The sequence below is a fragment of the Amphibalanus amphitrite genome, unplaced genomic scaffold (genome assembly GCF_019059575.1).
Source record: "Amphibalanus amphitrite isolate SeventyFive unplaced genomic scaffold, NRLGWU_Aamphi_draft 000209F_arrow, whole genome shotgun sequence".
Lineage (NCBI taxonomy): Eukaryota > Metazoa > Arthropoda > Thecostraca > Balanomorpha > Balanidae > Amphibalanus > Amphibalanus amphitrite.
Window position 1 is genome coordinate 216259 of NW_024881704.1, and position 16527 is coordinate 232785.

General features: G+C 47.8%; 1 protein-coding gene across 1 annotated transcript in view; it reads left to right on the top strand.

The window, feature by feature from the left end:
- The window catches only part of LOC122385134 (collagen alpha-1(III) chain-like), a 36190-nt gene that overhangs the window by 8243 nt on the left and 11420 nt on the right, over positions 1 to 16527 (top strand). The gene's annotated exons all lie outside the window — the stretch shown is intronic.

A 16527-nucleotide genomic window follows, 5' to 3' on the forward strand; every position in this document is an offset into this window, starting at 1 on the left:
TCAATCTGCCTCCGAGTGTACTAATTCGTCTCGATGAGTTCGGCACAGATAACCGGGTCTCACGTCAAGCACTTGCCTCAGTCAGCAATCTAGGTGAAAACCAATTGACCTATGATCAAGTTACGTGGCTGCTAAATGTTCCTGCACTTTCCGGCCTCAGTGACGGAGAATCAATGATCTTAGACTTACAAAATAAAGAGCTGCGCGCTCGCTTCTTCGCTTACGACCTACCTTATCATTTTATTTCTGGAGCTCATTGTCATATGAACTATTTATTACGGACCCCGGACTAGGAATATCTTGACGGCTCCGATTCGGGCCGTTGGAAGTTCGGTAGCCGGTTGCACGCCCGAGAATTCCCGGCGTAACAGGGGACTTCTCTGACATCTCCGCCTGGGTGATGGCACTTTTTTTCTTATTTGTGCGCCCTCCTACAGTCGGGGCAGCGCACCACAGACCGTGACACTCTGACCTGCCTAGTCTGGTGGAGGTCACAGAAAGCACAGCGCCGGACTGGCTTTGTGTCGGCCAGCTCTGTGTGGCCGCTCCCGGGATGTGTTTTCTGGTCGAATGGCCAGTTGACTACTCAACCGTCGGCCCGCTCTGCCGGTCTCGGCTGGTGGCGTCGAATGAATCCGAGCGGCGGCAGGCGGAGCACGAGCTCAGGCTATATCACAACACCGGCACCCAGAGCATTGGTGCCACGTAGCAGTTGCTGCTCTTCGCGGGGCCGAGGGAGTAGCGACTCGCTGGCTTGAGAGCGGAAGATTGAGTATCACGCCTAGCAGAACAGCTTCTCCACTTTCCCCCACTTGAAATACCTACCCGAAATATCTTTGACTGCTGGGCGTCAGGTCTCGCATTACATGGCCTAAACCAGATGGCCGTCGACTTGGTTTAGTGAATACGCTGACTGATGCAGAGGACATTTTCGACTATGTCCTCCCTCAACCCCATCCCCAATTTCGGGAGTAGCTCATTTGCACATCCCCAAGGCGATTCCGATAGTTGGTCGAAAGCTCAATCAGTAATATCGGCCAGCTTTGCGGTTCTGCTCAGTTTCGGCTGTTGGCCAGCGACTATCTACGACGGGCCATTATCTTGAAAAACTCGCTGTTTTACCTATTGCATTCGCCACTCAATGCAAAGCTTAAAATTATGGCTGATCACTGGTCAAGGGTGTAGCACACGCTCTTATTCCTTGTTATTCGAGCTGTTTGGTTGAGTCTTAGTTGTTGGGTCGGGTGAATGCGTACAATCAATCGACTGAATTTGACGGCTACATTCTTTACTCTCATAGCTTATTATTCCGTTCTGTGGTGTAAGCTAGCGATTTCTATTTCTCAACTCTATTTCTCAACTTTTCTATGGTATAGGTGACACTGAATTTAACCCGCGCACCGACGGGGGTCTGCGCCAACTTCGCACCGACGGGGGGGCGGATGACCGTCCCCCCCCCCCGAGATCTCGAGAACGAAGCAAGATAGCGACAAGCGGTAAACGGTATCGGATACGCACGGTCAAGATCTACAATTTTTACTAAGGTCATTTTCAGGTCAGGTCAAAGATGACGTCACAGGGGTCGAAAAAGTCAAAATGGCGGCGCTAGATATGGAGAGTTTTTCTCGAATTACTTTCGAATTAGTCAAGATAGGAACAAACTAAGGGCATCATCGTGATCCTCTCGTCAATCCACATCGAATGATATATATGTTGACCTCGAAAGGTCAAGGTCAAAGGTTGACCTCAGGTCCTCGTGACCTCGAGGTCATCATGTATATCGTTCGATGCGTCTTGACGAGCTGAACACAATGAGACCATCCACGCGGCTGTATCTTGTTCCTGTGCGGAGTTATTGGCCAAAAACCTTTGGTGACCTTTGATGACGTCACATGACCTCACAGCTGCCCAACAGCAAAACAGACCTCAAGGTAGTGAAGGTTGATCGTATATGAAGTCATGTATGGTATATGGGGCCATTCCGACCCGTTTTAGTGGTAAAAACGGAGTTGATTTTTCCCCCATTGACTTATAATGGGGAGGTCGCGAAATTGACCTGACCTTAGGTCACCGATATCAAAATTCCGAGATATACAACTTGTAGCTACTAATGACCTAATAACATCCTGCGACTTTCAAAGGCCTCCGACATCTACTGTAGCTCTGGCACGGTGACAAAGTTGCAAAAAAGTGACTTGAGGTTGGGTCATTCAAAGTGACCTGGTGACCTGATCTTAAAAGGTAGGAGGTTCAAACTTGCACACCATGTGTAAAATTGATGAGGGAATAGTCGTACCAAATTTCGCGGCGCTACGCGCCGCGGTTTTCCCGCTATTCGCGAAAAACCTCAGGGGGGGGGCGGATATCCGCCCCCCCCCCCCGTCGGTGCGCGGGTTAATGTGCGACTGAGATGCAGTGGTATTACGGTCTTGTTACCAGACTTGCTAACCTCTCGTCCCAGCTGAAACGAGCGTATTACGCATTATACTTCTTGAGATAAACATCCATTAGTTCACTGAGAGCATGGCTAGTATGCTGTCCAACAGATTTAGCTTTAGCATTATGCTTCCTAAAAGGAAACCCCATCATCCTATCGGTTGCACTTAAGCCTGCTTTTAAACTTGTCGGGTGGACAGTTTGACCTGAGGTCAAGGTCATGTGATGACTGAAAATGGCCAGTGCTTATCACGCAGAACAGTTGATCGGTATCCACAGGACTACTCGATTATCGTTGTTGTAAACACTTGCTTTTTCCCTTACTTTAACCCGGCAGGCGGTGGGCCTCCCGGCCACCTTCCGCGCGGTGGGCGTAGGGGGTGCATTTTTTGCCCCCCCCCCCTCCCCCGTATCTCCGAAACTACTGGACGGATCGGTAAAATTCAAACGGCGTTCGATAGCTCTGTCAAATTTGTTGAAATTAAACAAATTTCATTGACCTCGGGGTCACAGTTTCACCGTTCCCGGGTCTTCTAGGGAATGCGCTATAACACCGAGGAAAACGCATTTTGTCGAAAATCAGCGATAGGGCGTCAGTTGCTTAGTACATGTGTACATATTAGTACATATTAGAGGTCACTGACAATACCAGGTCAGGTCACCAAGGGTCAGCACATGAACCCAACTTAACTAAGGTTGTGCGATGCATGTTTTATGGCCAATTTTTCGTTTCCAACTCAATGGTGTTGGTTATAAGACAACCAGGTACGGTTTAGGTCACTTCCTGGTGGAGGTCAGATAAAAAAGTCAAATTTCAAAGTTGATAATTTTGCATAAAATGGGTATTGATTCGATGCAGCTCGTCACGGGGAGTATAATGGTAGGCTTTGTTTTGCGCTACGTGTTCTAGAATTGCTAAAAATTGAGTTTGAAAATATGTCCTTATCAATTTTGAGCAGTTTTTTTTCGCTATAACTTGGCAAAAAAGAGTTATCGATTTCAAATTTGGTATGTGGATAGAAGGCGGTAGGGACTATGACATACATTCCGTTTTTTTTTTTCGAAATTCAAAAAACTATTAACAGTTAATAGCCAGTTCGTCGTACGTACGGTTCTCCAGGGTATTAGTCGTTGGTCGCTCGGCGGGCGGGAGGGCAACCAGTTCCGCCCCTGTATCGCGTGACCCATTGCTCCGCCCAGTTACGCACGAGCGTACTCCACGCCGCGTAGTAGCGTGGGGAGGGGAGGGTTAGAATGGTGGCATTGGTAGAGGCTAGAACCGGTTTCCACCGCCATGCCACCGCCCAGCGACATGGAGCGGGGTCAGTGACCAGGGCGCAGGGAAAGGTCAGAGGTCGGCTATAACGTAGAGCTTTGTGTCTCCCTCCCCTCCGCGTGTAACGACCGCACGACAGCGGCCGGCCGCCGATCAGGCTTGACATGTCAAGGTCACCCACAGTCAACGGGCTCAGAGGGTTGGTCGAGTGCGCGTCCGTGGCTGACGACAGTCTCGACCATGTGCTATGGTGCCGATAGACTAGCGTGCGTAATAAGTTTTTGTTCAGTGCATATGGCTGCTGGGGTGTGTCATCTTGATATGATGCTTTCTAACGTCTATGATACGCTTAAAACCTCGCTGGCAGTGGCCGAGAGGGGGGGGGAGGCGGGTGCCGCCTCCACAGGGTGCCGCCTCCACATATTTATTTTTGTTGATAGCTGCGAGAGCTGAAATTTGGCAAGCCTTTGATTCAAGCTGAAACCTTTGATTCAAGCTGAATTTTTATGACAGCAGCTGTATTTTCACCCTCGCCCATATTGGTGTTTTGCCAGCGTCTATCGTAAAGGGGGGAGGAGGGTCCGTTGGACCCCTTTGCCGTTCAACCCCTGATCGAGTTAGAGCTTCGCGGAAAAAGTGCGTGTTGCCCGTGACGAGAGGAGGCCGATGATACCCAATTTTAATATCCTAGGTCATTGGTTGACAGGTCAAAAGTCTAATTTGACAAAGTTGTCAAAGTTGACAGTTCAACAACTCAAAAGTCGGGGAATCGGGACCTGTTAGAGCTTCGTAAAGTGAAGCTGTTATAGGGTTTTGCGGGGTGCTGATCACAAATTTCAAGTTATTTTTGATCGCAGATGATGTTTTCGTGCATTTAGGCCAGGTCAGGTCAGGTCAGGTCACATGTTACGAGGGAACCAAAACTACTTCTTAAATGTTCAAACGGTTTCTAAATGCGAAATCAACTCCAAAATCTACCCCAGAAACATGTAGAACTCGAAAGAGTGAACAAAGGTCATCAAAGGTCAGTGACCTGACTGACCTTCACGTGACCTTGATACCCACTAGAATCCATGGGATTAACATCCTTTCACATGTTTGATCGCTTAAAGCCACAAAAAGACAATAAAACGCGCTCTACTCGAAACACGCCAAAACGCGATTCCGGCCAAACATGTCTCGGAAAACAGGTCACAAGTCAAAGGTCTTTTAAGCCAGGGTCATACAAATTATAGGGTAGGCGTAATATTGATTAACTCGAGGGTACTAAAAGTGTCGTCGCAATCAGCCGCTTTTTGCGCGAGTTATTTGCGAAAAACTGAGGGTAGGAGGTCTGTTCGACACCCTCCTACAAGTGCGAAGGTTAAGGTCAGGCCGTTGACCAATGACGTCAAAAGTGAACCTCTGTAAGGTCCCAAAATGTCGCGACGTCGCAGCACCCTTCGTGCCAGGGGACTTTTCAACGGGGAATGAAGCTTATATGATCTAGTACTATCTCCCAGAGATATAATATAATATGTCACATATCTCCCAGAGGCCTCACAACTTGTATGTAGCTATCTCGTATTTTTCTCAAGAGTCACCTGAAGTCAGGTCGGTCACGCAACCTCACGATTATTAGTCAATTGGGAAATATGAAAGCTGTTATTTTGGCGCCGGGAGCCATCTAAAGCTGTCGCAAGCGCATTAATTCGCGATTTTATACAATCTTAGCAAGCCCCAGCATTCACTTTTCCATTCTTAAAGTTAGGCGACTTCATTTATGACGTCACTAAGGTCACAGGAGTTTTCACCAAAAAGTCTCGATCAAATTGAGCCAGCGAGTCGTGAAGCCACCAGTGGACTTGTGAGGACCTACCGAATCGAAGAAGCGATATGACCTCCTTGAACCAGCCTCGTGGCCTGAGTGGCTCTGCCCTGACATGACCTGAGGTGAACACCTTAAATTGACCTCAACAAAAACAAAGCGTTTACTATTCGACGCGCTTGAGCATGCAAAACTCGATGGTGCCATTGTCTTGGCTCTGTAACCACTTATGGTAAAGTTGTTTACCAAAAACCGATCCCGCGACTTGGCCAGCACTTATACTGACCTCAGAGTTAATCGGTTGACCTGAGACATTCAACTCGGGTACCAGTTGCTGCATCTCATACGACGCACCCGCTCAGTTTCATCCGCAAGGCGCTAGCTCAATTAGGGGCAAAAAGACGGAGAGGGGTCGTAATCGCCCCCCCCCCCCTCGGCCGGGGTATATGCAGAAAACCCAAAATTCCGTTGAGGATTAAGCACTGAAGTGATATATTATGATGCGAGAAGGTATAGTTCAAAACAAGTATGCACACGAGGGGATTTGAATAAAACTGTGTTTGAGGTATGCCTTCTTATTATACATTCGATTTGCTTTAGTTATTGGTAAGAACAGATACAACCAAGAAGAGCGCCCCTGAAGAAAAGGTGGCGCACCGGCCGGGTGCTATTTTAAGGTCTAAGGTCAGTCGGGGACCTCTAAGTTCGGATCAAGCGCTGCATGTTAGGGGTAAAAAATGGGGGCAAAAAAGCATCCCGATTTTGGCAGCATCGTCATGCTTTTTCGCGGCACTCATCCACTCCCTTGGCCGAAATGATATTTCCTTTTTGTATGAGTTCTGGCATAATCCCGCGCATTACGCTGCATGTTGTTTGCGATGAAAAAAATGCATGTTCAGCTACGCTCTACGCAGTACGCACTGACCTAACCACCATCCCATCATTCACCACTAGCCACCATCCCGTTCTGTGCTCCCTTCACCCCACACGAATCAGCCGAGATACTAGTCAGTCGGGCTAGCGCTATCCTATGGTCCCTTCCTGACTGCACAGCGCTGAAACCCAGAGCCAAGACGTCCCGAGCGCGACCTCTGACCCCACGCGGTCCGAAGGGTCGGCCGATGCCTGAGGGCGCGCCGCGCGCCGGCCACCCGGATAGCCTCTGCCGAGTCTCCCTTTCATACACCATTTACTACGCACTCGATTCATTCATGATTCTGTGTTTCCGCGTTCCTCTCGTTAGATGGCTCTACTGATGTCATAGGCGACCCCAGGAAGATTGCGGCCAGAATACCCCAAACGGCAGAAAATGAGGTTTTTGGTGAATATCTCGGAAAGTATTTGGCATACAACGATGCAATTTCACAGTCTCGTGGTAAATGTGCATACACATAATTCGGGTTGATACTTATGCATTTGAACATTGTATAGGACCAGATATGTCCGAAAAAGCAAAACCAACAAGACTTTTACTGGAGAACCGTACCTATAGTCATTAGTCATGCCAGACACACAACATGCCGAGGCTGTGCGGAGCTGATCAGACACCCGATCCTAGATCGTCCACCGTAGCCCGCTTGTAGTGAACCGGCCCTCGGTGGGATGAGACGAGCCAACCCTGAGCCGTGTGTTGCATTGGTTGTGTCGTGTGTGCGAGCCCTGCGGAGCAGTATATCTGCAGGCGCATACTACTACCGCCATCTATGGACTGAAGCGCACAGTAAACACCAATGCCTTCCGCCACCGCTCCACACTGGGCCGGGGGCCCGGAAAAGTGCTAGAAATTATCTGTGATTGAGTTGTTAATCTCAGTGACAAGCAAACATGCTAAAAACGACGTGGGGCTGCTTAACCCTCGCCGGACCTATTGTCGGACCCCCCCCCCCCCTCGGCCAGCCGAGGGGGGAGGGTTGGTACGACCCCTTTTCGCCGTTTCGCCCCTAATGGAGCGAGAGCCTCGCGGAAAAAACAAGCGTGTGCGCCGTTTCAAGACGAAACGATTGATACCCGATTTTAAGGTCCCAGGTCAACCGGTAACCTCTGAGGTGAAGTCAAAAAGCCCAAGGTAGGGTTTAGTTTTTGGTAAATAATTTCGCATAAAATGGCCGCAGAGCAGCGATTTTGGCACCATCGTGTTCGCCTGCCTCAGGCGCGTCGAATGGTATACTTTTTGTCCGGGTGAGGTCAACTCAAGGTGTTGACCTCGAGTCAAGGTCAGTTCAGAGCCCATCAGGCCACGAACTTAATCGAAGGAAGTCGTATTGCATATCATTCGATTCGGGAGGTCTTCCCGAGTCCATTGGTGGCTTTCCCGAGTCGCTGGCTCAATTTGATCATGAGTTATTGACGAGAAACTCCTATGACCGTAGTGACGTCATAAATGACGTCACGGAAGGTCAAAAATGCAAAAGTAAAGCATCGGATCTTGCAAGGAGTGCATGAAATCACGATTCCGAGTGCTTGAGATAGTTTGAGATCATTTCATGCGCAAAAACAACAGTTTCCTTATTTCCCCATTGACTTTTATTGGTGAGGTCACGTGACCTCGAAGAGTAGCAGGCATTAGCAAAAATTGCGAGTAGGACATGACAGAAAGATGATTAGTGGTTTGTATGGCATGGTCATTTTTGGCGGCTCGAAATAACATTTCTCAAAAAGTCTGACTAAAGAGCAAGTTGTTGTTGATTATCACTGACTTGTGTTTGGGGGTTAATAACGACTGAATTTTTTAGTTTGGGCCAAAATTTTTAACAGCATTGTGTGCGTTGATCAATTCTGAGCTCAGGGACATATATTCTATTCTGATTATACGCGTTTGTTTTTCAAAACTTCCAGCGCTTTAAAGAGCGCCGGGCCTTCAGTAGAGCGGCGAGGTGACAATTGCCCCTACATCATGTGGTTTACTTGCGCATATCTCGAAAAGTAGCAGGGAAAAGCAGCAAAGCACCTATATGGAACGAAAGATGAGTAATCAGAGGCTAGTATAAAATGTTCATTTTTAGCTGCTCGAAATCACATTTTTATAAAAGTCTAATTAAAAGATTAGATATGATTTTTAATTACGTCTTGCAGCTGCTTGCAAAAAGCTAGCTTATCTTGCAGAAAAGCGATGCAATATGTAAGAATGATGTTGGCACAGTGAACAACAGTGCCCTAAACTAGTCTGTGAGGAAATTTCGTTCAAAACGACGATTGGTCAGCTAATAAATTACCACTGATGATCATCATGAAAATCGGTAAATGTGGTGGCCACTAGAGAGTCTAAATTGTCTTGTGTTTGGTGACAACTGACGACCTCAATTTTCACCTTAGGGAAAAACTGGCATCGGAATCGTATTCTTCGATCAATTTGGGATTAAATGATACCTATTTTGTTCATATTGCGGAGAGTCAGTTTGGGGGAATTTCTAGCGCTTTTTCGGGCTGCCGGCCTACAGTGCGCTCGTAGCCGTGCGGTCAGCGGTGTTCCCAATGACAGTCTCCGTGACAGTCAGTCAGTGACAATGACATTCTCCCGGTGACAGTCTCCGCTAGCGTTCAGTGGCTCTAGGGAACGGAGTAGATGCTAGATTGGATCTGGGTCACAGTTCCGCTTGCTATACGGAAACCCTCGCTAGTCGCTTCACATACCTAAAAGACCTTTGGTAAGACGCTCTACCATTTATAACGCGGACGTCGCTGGTGGATGATCATTGATTTAGCATTGTTCGCCTGCCTAAATGGCTGCGATGACCAGTTCCACGATGAATATGGAATTAATGGGACAAGTTGCACTTCAGACAAGGGATCACGGAGAGCCGAACTTTAAAAGAAATGAGTGCCTGTGCTTCAGGCACTGTGAACATTGTCGATAGACGTTTGGTAGGTACACATCGTTTTGATGTTTTATGCCTTAAATGGACGTGGTTTTACTCTAGTCATGAAACATCAATGTCGATGATTAATGCCGAATCAATGCGACCTTTTCACATTCCATTATGAAAGGTTTCCTGTTGTTTGACAGGAGCTGAAAATCCAAGTCCTACGAGTACCTACCTACCATGTTTGGCCTATCTTATTATCTTACGGCTTACCAAAGATCAGAATGAATACGAATAAATGCACACACGCGCCGAACCAGACGTTACGCTTGGTTATTTCGACGTCATGCACCGATCAATTGTGGTAGTTCCTTCCGTTTTTCATGATCATAATCATTTATTCTTTACCCTCGCCCCGCTGGGGTCGTGGATTTCCACGCCCTGCTGCGGGGTGTTTCAACACCCCTCCCCCTTTTAACTCTGCTCGTAGGCCACGTAGCGATTCGGGGAAGGCGGTGCTCGAAAGAGCGTAAAAAATAATGACGATATTTCTTCGGTCACTTTTTTGGTCAGGTCACCAAAGGTCATTGAACGCCAAATTTCGTCGATTTTCAGATCGAATATCGAAAAGTTAAAACGAGCTGACGCATAACTCGGAAACTATTGCTACAGCGGCCCAGAAAAGCGCATTGGATTGCATTGTTAACGCTCTTTCGGAGTATTTCTCTCGGATTTGACCTAACTTCAACGGTTTTGCCCGCAGGGGGCAAAAACTGCCAAAATAGACAACTTTTCAGAAAGCTTTTTTTGCAATAACTTTCGACTCACACCTTATACGACCTTACTTTCACCGGCACCGTGCTCCCCTCGTCAAGACGTATCAAATGAACATAAATTTGACCTTGAAAGGTCAAACATGAAAATTTTGACCTCGGGTCAATGCCATGACTTGACCGGAAAGGGTCATGTTGCATATCAGTCGATCTGTGTTTCGGGCTGAACGCATCTAAGGCGTTTTCATCGCTCTAGCATGCGTCTATCAACAGTTATTCACGAAAAAAAACTGTTTACCCTTCGTGACGTGAGATGACTTGATCGTGCGCGGCGCGCGGTGCCACGACCTCTAAACATGCAAGGTCACGCCCGCAGCCCGCTCCAAGCCGAGCCACGCGTAAACAGTTTACACCACCGGTCTCAGGGACGTAAACAGGAGTCATGGGTGCCATTTTCACGTTCAGTGTGTCCAGTCATAGTTACTTGTAATGCAGTTTTTGAGAGTGTTTGGAATGCGTTCGTTCAAAAGAGGCGCCTTTCAGTTGTCTCCCATTGACTTATAATGGTCGCAATGGAAGGTCACCAAGTTTACCTGACCTTAGGTCACCGATATCGAAATTCCGAAGATCTCGAGGGGTCGATATCTCGAGAAATTCGTAGTCCTTAGATATAGATTTTGATACCTGCTGCTGCTCTCATCAATCGCCGAAAGTTTCAAAGCGATCGGTCACTCAGTGTAGCACACATATGCGAATAGACCTTGATAAGACCGAATGATAGCGGCGCACAGTGCACACGCTCGTTTCCGCGAGGGTCTGGCTTAGTTTGGAGGGGAACGGCGAGGGGGCTCCACCAACCCTCTCCCCCTCGATCGTATGTAGAAAAATAGCGATTGTTACAACCTAATGTTGACGCAAATGTGTCTTTAAGCATTTTCCGGCCAGGTCAGGTCACTGACCTATGACGTCATACGTGAACCGCTGCACGGTCCTCAGATGTCGCAACTTCGCAACGCCCTCATTGCCAGAACAGGTTTCACAAGCAGATGCAACTTACAGTATCTGGTGTTCTCCAGAGGTCTCACAGCTTCTATATCTCGGATTTTTCCTAAAGGTCACATGAGGTCAGGTCGGTCACGTGACTTCACCATAATAAGTCAACGGCGAAAAACGAAAACTGCTATTTTGGCGCCGGGATCGATCTCAAGCTGTCTGAAGCATACGGAATCATGATTTCATGCACTCCTTTCAAGGTCCGATGCTTCACTTTCGCATTGTTGATCTTGCGTGGCTTCATTTATGAGGTCACTAGGGTCATACGAGTTTGTCGTCGATAGCTTCCGAGCAAATTGAGCTCGTGAGTCGGGAAAGCCACCAATGGACTCAGTAAGGCCTGCCGAACCGAACGCTGTGCGATATGACCTCCTTTGACCCGCTTCGTGACCTGGTGGCTCTAACCTGACCTTGACCCGAGGTCAACACTTCATTGACCTCACCCGAACAAAAAGTATACCGTTTGACGCGCCTGAGCGAGGGGAACACGATTATGCCAAAATGGTGGCGCTTCGACCGTTTTTTTTTTGCGAAGTTATTGATTAAAAACTGACCCGTGCCTGGGCAAAACTGGGCTCTTTTGACGATTGACCTGACCTCAGGGGTCACCAGTTGACCTGAGACCTTCTTTTATTCCCACTTCTTTAAAAACACTTATTTTATTGGAAACATCAACGGTACCATATATCGTATAAAGTTTTTGTGTGCAGCACCATGGAGTTAAAAATTCGTAATCACTTGTGGTGCACTCACATGCCTCCAGTGTTCATTCACCGTGGTTTTGCTCTGTCTTTATCAAATAGTCCTCACAGAAAAATCGTGCTGCACTTTTGACGTTGAGGTTGGGGTATGACGGCCAAGTATGGATCCAGTAGGTCTTAACCCACGGGGGGGGGGGGGCATAAAGTTGCCCCCTTTACGTTCTGTGGAATATCTCCGAAACCTGATGAGCTACGAAGGTGAAAGTTGACGTGGCTTCAAATGAATACCTAGGCAATGTTCGAGGAAAGTTTGGTAGTTTTAGCACCGAAGATGACGTCACAGTGACGTCATGAACTGTCGTTTTCCGATATGGACCGTTTCTAATGTCGCTGAGCATGAAACTCAACAGTAAATGAACAAGACAGCACGTGCTGTCATCCTAAAACATCTAAGCACACTTCCAACTAGTTCCTGACCAATATTTGGTCCGTTGTAGATGTAGGTAATCGGTCTCATAGGTAGGTATATCATATCGACACCTTTTTTTAAACCCCACATTTGTTCTCCCGTGAGGTTCAGACAAGTTTGTTAGAAACCTTCAAAAAAGGTACAGCCACTCGATTTTTCTCAAGTTTGTCTGTCTTGGCAGATCAAGCAATGCCAGAGCAAGCTTACAAACACACAAATTTGATCAGGATCGGACGATTGGACAATTCTAAAAAAGATCTTTCGTGCATCCCGGAAATTCACCGGAGAACAGATGTGGGGTTTAAAAAAAAAGGTGTCGATATATACCGTGAGCAAACAGAGTGTCGCAAATCTATAATTTGACTTCTGACGTCACTGTGACGTCATTTCAAATGGGATCGACACCAAATTTGGACACAACCTCGGCTAGGTATTCAGGAAGATGTGTGCAAAGTTTCGCTTCTCTATCTCTTCGCGTTCCGACGATATCGTACCAAATGGGGGGGGGGGGGCAACTATATGCCCCCCCCCCCAGCGGCCGGCGGGTGGCGCGGCATAGGCGGCGGAACGGGGAGGGCACCGGGGCACCGTGCCCCCCTTTGATTTTGGCATTTTAACATTAGCCCTATGGGTGTTGCATGGAAAGAATGGGACCAAATGTCGGCAGTGCGCGCACCGACGCGACGGGGGTCTGCGCCAACTTAGAACCGACGGGGGGGCGGATGACCGCCCCCCCCCCCCTGAGATCTGGAGAACGAAGCAAGATAGCGACAAGCGGTAAACGGCATGGAATACGCACGGACAAGGTCTACAATTTTTACAAAGGTCATTTTCAGGTCAAGTCAAAGATGACGTCATAGGGGTCAAAAAGTCAAAATGGCGGCGCTAGATATGGAGAGAGTTTTTCTCGAATAACTTTCGAACTAGTCACGATAGGAACAAATGGGTCAGGTCGGTCACGTGACCTCACGATTAGGCATAAGTTAACCCTCGCCGGCCGAGGGGGGGGCGGGTGCCGCCCCCCCCCCTAGGGTTTTTTCGCGATAGCTCCGAACACGCTGGCGATAGAGAGCTGAAACTTGGCATCCCTAACCTTTGATTCAAGCCGGATCTTTTGACACCAACCGCATTTTCGGGTCAGGTCAGGTCACTGACCTATGACGTCATAAGTGAACCTCTGCACGTTCTTCAGATGTCGCAAATTCGCAACGCCCTCACTGCCAGAGTAACTTTCACAGGGAAATGAAACTTGCAGGATCTAATATCCATTAACCCTATTCCTGGCGGGGGGGGGGGCCTCAGGAGCCCCCCCCCCTGAGGTTTTTTGGTTATATCTCCCAAACGCGTTGAGCTAGGAAGCTCAAATTTTCTGACTTTTCCTAAAAGGCTTCTACGCAACATGTCTGAAAATTTTGAGTTGATCTGACCTCAGGTCAGGTCACCAGAGGTGGTTTGGTGACGCTACCTCAGAAAAGTTTGCAATCACGCCAGAGCTAGAGTTTTTGACCGATCAATTTCTTCTCTTCAGGGTTTAGTTAGGGTACCAGTATGTGCAATTTGTATATCTCGGAATTTTGATATCGGTGACCTAAGGTCAGGTCAATTTCGCAACCTCCCCATTATAAGTCAATGGGGGAAAAATCAACTCCCTGTTTTTACCACTAAAACGGGTTGGAATGGCCCCATATACCATACATGACTTCATATACGATCAACCTTCACTACCTTGAGGTCTGTTTTGCTGTTGGGCAGCTGTGAGGTCATGTGACGTCATCAAAGGTCACCAAAGGTTTTTGGCCAATAACTCCGTACAGGAACAAGATACAGACGCGTGGATGGTCTCATTGTGTTCAGCTCGTCAAGACGCATCGAATGATATACATGATGACCTCGAGGTCACGTGACCTGAGGTCAACCTTTGACCTTGACCTTTCGAGGTCAACATATATATCATTCGATGCGGATTGACGAGAGGATCACGATGATGCCCTTAGTTTGTTCCTATCTTGACTAATTCGAAAGTTATTCGAGAAAAACTCTCTCCATATCTAGTGCCGCCATTTTGACTTTTTCGACCCCTGTGACGTCATCTTTGACCTGACCTGAAAATGACCTTAGTAAAAATTGTAGATCTTGGCCGTGCGTATCCGATGCCGTTTACCGCTTGTCGCTACCTTGCTTCGTTCTCGAGATCTCAGGGGGGGCCGAATCGGCCCCCCCCCCCCCCGCCAGTTTCTTGTCCCGGCGGAGCCCGCCAGGAATAGGGTTAAGAGTCTCACAACTTTTATTTCTCGGATTTTTCCTAAAGGTCATATGAGGTCAGGTCATTTTCGTGACCTCACCATTTTAAGTCAATGGGGAAAAATGAAAACTGCTATTCTGGCGCCGGGAACGATCTCCAACTATCTCAAGCACACAGAATTGTGATTTGGTGTTCTCCTTGCAAGGTTAGATGCGTCACTTTTACAATGTTAACCTTGCGTGACGTCATTTATGACGTCATTAGGGCTGTATTAGTTTTTCGTCAATAACTCCCGATCAAACTGAGCTAGCGAGTCGGGAAAGCCACCAATGGGCTCAGGAAGACTTGCGGAATCGAATGATATGCGACATGACCTACTTTGACCGATTTCGTGACCTGGGGGTGCTGACCTGACCGTGACCTGAGGTCAACACCCGAAGTTGACCTCACCCAAATAAAAAATATATCATTCGACGCGCCTGAAGCGCGATTTTGGCAGCATCGAGGCGAACACGATGCTGCCAAAATCGCGGCTCTGCGACCGTTTTTTGCGAAGTTATTGACCAAGAACGGAACCGTACCTTGGGGCACTTGACCTGACCTCAAAGGTCACCGGTTGACCTAGGACCTTAAAATCGGGTACCAATCTCTGCGTCTCGTAACGGCGCACACGCTCGTTTTTTCCGCGACGCGCTAGCTCCACCAGGGGCGAAACGGCGAGGGGGTCCTACCCGCCCCTCCCCCCCCCCTTTGGCCGGCGCGTATGTAGAAAGCCAATAGGTCCGCCGAGGGTTCATTGGGAAAAATGAAAACGGTTATTTTGGCGCCGGGAACGATCTCGGACTATCTCAAGCAATGGAATCGTGGCTTCATGCACTTCTTGCGAGGTTAGTGCCACACTTTTGCATCGTTGGCATTGCGTTACGCTATTAATGAGTAATGACGTACATGATTAGGGTTATAAAAGTTTTTCGTCAATAACTCCCAATCGAAGTGGGCTGGCGAGCTGGGAAAGCCACCAATGGACTCGGGAAGACCTGCCGAATCGAATGATATGCGATATGACCCCATTCGACCAACTTCGTGGCCTGGGGGCTCTGACCTGACCTTGACCCGAGGTGAACATCTGAACTTGACCTCACCCAAATAAACAGTAGACCACTCGACGACGCGCCTGAGCAAGGCGAACACGATGGTTCCAAAATCGCGGCTCTTCGGCCATTTTTTTGTGAAGTTATTTCCAAAGACCAAACTCGTGCCTTGGGTCATATGACCTGACTTCAGAGGTCACCGGTTGACCTGAGACCTTAAAATTGGGTACCAGTCGGCAGTCGCTGCGTCTCGTAACGGCACTCAACAACTCATCCTCCTTCCCCCTGCCCACTAGCTCCCTAGCCTACCTCGTCATGACTCGGGCTAATCGAATGGTTCTTGACCAACGGCCCGAATGAAGCTGATTTGAAGATAAATCAAGTTGCATATAAATATTAGCATACCTTACCTATACAATGATATCGAAAATGATTTCTTGCATTTCAAATGATTTCGATTGATAGGTACAGTACAATGTAACACAATGAAGAAAGTTAGGTAATCGTTGGGGAGTCAATTTATGCTGAAGAACCAACTTAACTTAAGGAATGGTGAACTTTGAAGACATACCGACTAACGAGCAGCTTTCATTTCTGATAGGAATGCTCAGAGGATATTTTTATACCACCACTCGGCACACATCTATTCGTAAATTTCGCACGAATGCATCTAATGCCCAGTCAAACCAATTGTTTCTTATTTACGTCTCATTGCTGTCCCTTTTTGTAGAATGCTTAGGTATTTGTGTAGGGGCCGTTTGATTGGTCAGTTGCTGAGATGTTACGTGTGATTGGGTTGGTGATGATGGTGTGATGTGCACAGTTTCACTGCTGTATCTTGTTTGTTCATGCAACACGACTGATAAATAGGATCGTACC